At 39.2% G+C, this 5993-nt stretch overlaps 1 long non-coding RNA gene across 1 annotated transcript; it reads left to right on the top strand.

The window, feature by feature from the left end:
- The first annotated feature begins 2251 nt into the window (after positions 1 to 2251).
- LOC120437867 lies at positions 2252 to 5352 on the top strand. Its single transcript, XR_005611452.1, has 3 exons — positions 2252 to 2310; positions 4558 to 4656; positions 5302 to 5352. It is a non-coding gene; the product is annotated as an uncharacterized LOC120437867 (long non-coding RNA).
- Positions 5353 to 5993: the final 641 nt, after the last annotated feature.

Genomic DNA, 5993 nt, shown 5'->3' with positions numbered 1-5993 from the left:
CTCTACATGACAGAACCTCCTCTCTTCCTCTCTGGCTCCATGTCTCTCAACACAATGATCAGTGGTTTGCTATCTCTCACCATCAAAAGACTGTACAAATCTCGCAAATGATTCACTTCCCTATAAACCACTGAATCAGATTAAGCTTCGGACGTCACTGATCACGTGACTGTGGCCAAACGAATCAAGCTTTGACACAGTGCTTCTGAAGTAGTGATGGGATTTCCGGCTCTTTTTAGAGAACCGGCTCTTTCTGCTCGGCTCACTAAAAAGAGCCGGCTCTTTCAGCTCCCAACCGGCTCTTCAGGTTGTTTTGTTGCTTTAATTAATTAATTATCAACAACAATATAAAATTATGCACAAAAGGAATTAGTAATGTAAAAAAATGTGGTTTTCTTTATGTATGCTTATATATAAATATTTATGGGGGCCCCTAGAGATGAAACGCGTACAAACTCCAAAGCACATTTCTAGCATTAACTGAACTTCCAAAACAGAGCTACCTAGATCACTTAAATTACACAATCGAATTCATATGTCTATTGTTTTTGTATTAATACACAAACACTCATATATCCAAATAATTAAAAAAACAAACAAACTTCATTTACCTGTTACTACCACACACCCAATCCGACTGTTGGTACTTCCTGGCTTGTGTAGGCACTAGGTAACAAAAGCTCAACACAGCCCTAGCATCCTGGAGCACTTCTGTTGTGTTTTGGAGTTTGTACGTGCTCCGGATTGTGTACATGCTTTGTCTCTAGGGGCCACTGTAAATGTACTTTTATTTATTCACTCCACATAAAATGTAACAAATAAATTATAAAATACAGAAACCAACTATTTACATTTCAACTTTTAACTACTTAAATTTTCAGCTTTTTCCTTTTAAACAAATTTAAAGTGAAACAACACAAAACACTGCAAACCACAACACAATAAAATACAAATTAAAATATGGAAAAAAAGGGGAAAAAAAGAACGCCCAGATCTTTAATTAAGGCAAAGGTTGGCATTTTGAAATATTAATATCACACTCAACTGACTGCGTTTTATCTTCCCATTGCACTGATGGGTGGACAGTTCTTAGGTGCCTGTGCATGTTGTTTGTGGAGCCGGCTCTACATGATATCCTTTTCTTGTAGACTCTACACTCTGCCTTTGTTTTGTCAATAAGATTGAAATGGTTCCAGACTTTGCTTCTTTTCTTGGTGTCACTCATTTTCTTTACTGTACCTTTCCAAACATTGATGTGACATTGTCCTGAAGGATTTGGTTATTCTTTATGGTTAAAGAAATTGCAATAATTTATTCATATTTATTATAAATAATCCTAATTATACATCTTGCTTCCATGTTTGTATCCTGTGTCACTAAAAAGACTTTTTATTTTAGTTTTATACATTGATTAATGACCTTCAGAATCTCCTTATCATATTAAGTGATTCATAATTGTCATTTTATGCTTTCTCCATCTCTGAAGTGATGACATCCTTGCATTACATACTTTAGGTCCATTTCATAGGCTGGTTTGCTGCAATAATGCCAAATAATTAGCAACTCTATAAATAGAAGGTAGTTCTGCAAAATCCCTCATTAGGATGTTTGTTCTAATTTGCTATGAGCTCAGAGTGCATCGAAAATAAAACTAATAGGCTATAAAGAGTGATATGAACATATTTAGAACTTACCGGAATGAAAATGTCTGGAGCACCAACAGATGTTTGGAGATGGAAGAGAGCTGGATACACGAGCTGCCTCATGTTGCTTCCAGGTTGGGAAAGAATGAAAAGATAAACAATTTTCAAGCTTATTCTCTTGCAGGTCGTGTGATCGAACATTGCAGCCGACCACACAGCAAATACGAACCGTGGCTGTTGTGTGTGCCTTCGCTCCCTTTTCACTTGCGCTTTGTTTTGACCCCGAAAATGGCACATCAGGCCAAAATCCTTTCCACGCTCACCCCCGTGACATCACGCTCCAAAGCCCTGTTGCGAGTGTAACTACCGCCCCGCCCCCTCAGCTCAGCGCTGAGCAGAGGGGGGAGGGGTGCAAACGCAAGGCTCTGTTTGCCGTCTCTGCTCAGCGCAAACACAAGGGTGATTTGCAGCGTGAAGCGAAAAAAAGTGAAAGAGAGGGCAGGAGAAAAAAACAAAAACAACCCACGGCTCCCAATAAGGATCCGGCTCTAAGAGCCATTTCGTTCGCGACCGACCCATCACTATTCTGAAGCGGTGTTTTTTTTTGTTTTTGTTTTTTTTGCCACACGCACCGGAGCGTCAGCTTCAAGCGGGCCATCGACTAACTGTAAGTTTGCCTTGTTTCCTCTTTTAACAGTTTGTCTTTAGGAACTTTACTGTTTGTTCAGCTCATGTTTGATTTCTTCACACAACAAACTGTGTGTGTTTTCATTCCTGGTCTCTCCATTAAAGTCAGTGTGTAATGTTTTCCGATGAGGCCAAGTGTGTCCGCCATTTTCTGTTAGTGTCTGTGATCAGTCCGGGAATCTGACTAAACACGCAAAATGTGGCTGGAGAGACTCTGAGCTCCATGACTTTATATTGACAGGTACAGCATGAGAGAGAGAGTGGAAATGATTACTTTGTATAGACGTGTTAGATACAGATTCAACATATCGGCGTGTGACTAAATATACTGCGCCACAAACTGTTGGCTCTGCTCCAACAGGAAGAAGCACACAGTTGTCAGGACACAATTTTGTTCACTAAAACTAAACTCAAAACTAAATCTGGAAAAAAAATTGTCAACATAGAAATAATAATTACACCTATGAACAATTTTTACAAAAAAAATGGTTTGAGAATGACGAATGAAATGATTTTGTGCAAAAAACAAAAGAAGATTTTACAGTAAATGTCCTCTTTGTGCTTGTTAGTTTAGTTCAAAAATGAATAAGTAAAATAAAAACTTGCCTTAAAAGGCTTTGATGGTTTGCTTTAATTTTAAACTTTTAAAAAAATTGAACTGCTTTCGAAAGCACCAGTTTGTTTGTATTATGTACTGATTTTTATTAATCAATATTGTGGCGAATGCACTTAGCCAAAAAATGGATCAGACATTAGTTGCAGAAATGATAGCCTTTATATAGGGCTTCAAAAAGGGATGTACAACAAACTGCTCGACATCAGAGCAACATATAATGGCTTCCCGAAACTTTCTTTGCTAGCTAAAACCCAGAGTAACTTTTGTCTAACACAAAGGATTCTGGGAAACGCAGTTTTCTAATGAAAATACCTGATAAATGCTCCATTAGCAGAAAATTTAATCTATAATTAACAGCTCTCACAAAACATATGACTAACACTTAAATCACTTACAAAATAACCAAATGCTGTTATCAAACAATAGACTGCAATAAAGTTACAACAATCTAGCCTCTAAAATACATCCTAAATGCAATAATTATTAATAAAGGCTAAAACTAAGACTGAAACGAATGAAAACTCAGCTATACTGTTTTTCAAAAAATACAATCTAAACTGAAACAAGCAAACTCACTCTGGAAACTAAATGGAATAAGTCAAAAATCAATACACTATTCTTGTATTTCCTCCAAATTCCTGATCCAGATGACCATCTGCATTCATGGGTGTTGCATTCTTCATGGATCTCAATAAAGTATGTTTCAAAAGAAAAAGAGTGACACAGACAGGTTGTCAGTCTCTTAAGTAAATATGAAATGTAGAGTTGAAAATTTCTTCATGTGCTGCATTCAGGAGCAACAGTGAATTGTTTGAACAGACAGCTGTTTTTCAGAGTTTAGAAATATTTGAGATCACTTTAATGACAGCTGTGAAAAAATGTTCTGGACCTTGGAGCTGTAGCAGAAACAAGCTTACAGGCCATTTCATTGTTTGTTTGTTTGTTTGTTTATACAGCACAGCTGAAGGAAAACAGGAGTAGGACAGTCACATGCTCGGACTCCTTATTATTCACAGTGTGCAACTTAGGTTGCCATGGTAATGTACCCCAGTGAAAAGTGACCCCCCTTTGTAAACCTGAAAAAAAAAAACCCACACAGTTAAATCTGAAGTCAGTTTGATTACCACAAATACTACTACTTATTTCTCCTGATGAGGTTTGAATGGAGACGTTTCTGAATGGAACTTTCTCTGACTTCTGACATTCACACTGATACCAACAGTCATGTGTTTAAACCACATACATGCTTTAAATTTATATAGAGACACCGAATGAAAGAAAAACTTTAGTATAGACATGATCTCATAAAGAAATAGAGGTCATAGGAGGCTTTGTAAAGTGAATCTGTTTCTGTTTCCTGGACCTGTTGGTTTGTGAGGAGTTGAATGGCAGATTTAAAGGAAATGAAACAAGAAAGTAAAGGGAAACATTTTCCTGTCTTATGGAAGGGTGGAATTCAGAGGAAATGGTAAGAAGGAAATAAAAAGGGGAAAGAGACCCAAAGGAAGCTTCACTTTTCACAGTGAAGTCTGTTGTTCAGGAACTTGAAGGATGTTGTTAAATGATCTGGCTGCTGCTCCTGCTGAGCTCCTCCCACCTGTCCTGCTTCAGGTGGAGTCCCGCCTTCTTCCAGGAAGCAGCTCACCTGTGTGTCCGTGTTTAGTGTCCAGGTGTGGAGTGGAGCTTGTTGTTGGTCTGTGTGAAGAAACTGTAAGTTTGCTTTGTTTCCTCCTTTAACAGTTTGTCTTTAGGAACTTTACTGTTTGTTCAGCTCATGTTTGATTTCTTCACACAACAAACTGTGTGTGTTTGTGTTAAAGTCAGTGTGTAATGTTTTCCTGGCTAACATCAGCTGTGTGCAGCTTGGTTCAGCACAAATCTGCCGCTCCATAGTTCACGGTAACGGACTCACAGCTGGACCAATGAGACTGACTTTGTCTGCCATTTTCTGTTAGTGTGTGTGATCAGAGTCCGGGAATCTGACTAAACACACTGAATGTGTCCTAAACTCGGTCGGTATTCTATACTAACTTAAATAGATAAAGTAAATTAACTGTTACTTTGTTAGCTTAGCTAACAGAGCAGCTAGCAGTTAGAGAGCATGAACACTAAGCAGTCAGCTTGGTCCTGGGCATTGTTACTGACATAAAGCTGTTCTCTGCAGCCATGTTTGACCTGCTGCTTTGTAGGACTACAGTAATAGAGGGATTTGGAGGCTGAACTCTACTTTCTGTGACACTTTTTGTAGTGAACTGATGAAGCTGTGTCTCAGATGGATGTTAGTCCAACACATCAGACACAACCTCTGCAGCTCTCAGTTGATGTGCACATGAATGATTTGTGTTTCCTCTGCAGGTGAAGGTAGAAAGTGTGTGTGAGCTGAACTGAGCAGCATGGATCAGTGTGAGGACAGAGAGAGGAGTCCCTCCTCTAAAAGCACTCTGTGTGGGGAACATGAGAGCCAGACCAAAGCTCAGAGGTGAGATGACCATCTCTAACTGTCCATGACTCTTCTCCATGTCACAGCTCAGCACTCACATCACTGCTCCATCATTATTCACAGGAACCCACCTGGACCTCCACCCAGCTCTGTGTCCTTACAGAGTGACCGGTCTGCTGGTCGCATCATTGATTTTAAAGTCTCTGCTGCAGAGAGGTGAGCTGTTAGTAACATGAACTCTCTGATTTAAATGATTTTGATGTTTCCTGGTCTCTAAAATGCATCTCTGCAGGAGAGCAGTGTCTCAAAGGACACACAGGCTCAGCTGTAACTGTCAGTTTATCTGGTTTAAGACACATTTGGCTGTTTTTAACTATTTGTTTTAATCACAGGTGTAAATTTAGACCTCACACATCTGGATCCTAAACTATGATAGAAACAGCTGGTAGCAGTGGGTAGTTTCACTTTAGCCTGGTGGCTAAGCTAACAGAAACAAGCATACCAGCTGTGCTCTGTGAGGATGATACGCTGCTCTAGAAAGCAAACAAAGGTTTGTGCAGCTCCTCTTCAGAAAAGTGTTCAGAGAGCAGCTGCTTTATTAGACAAA

Source organism: Oreochromis aureus, linkage group 3, assembly GCF_013358895.1.
Source record: "Oreochromis aureus strain Israel breed Guangdong linkage group 3, ZZ_aureus, whole genome shotgun sequence".
NCBI lineage: Eukaryota > Metazoa > Chordata > Actinopteri > Cichliformes > Cichlidae > Oreochromis > Oreochromis aureus.
Note: the sequence above shows the minus strand (reverse complement) of the source record. Positions and strands in the feature narration are given on the sequence as shown.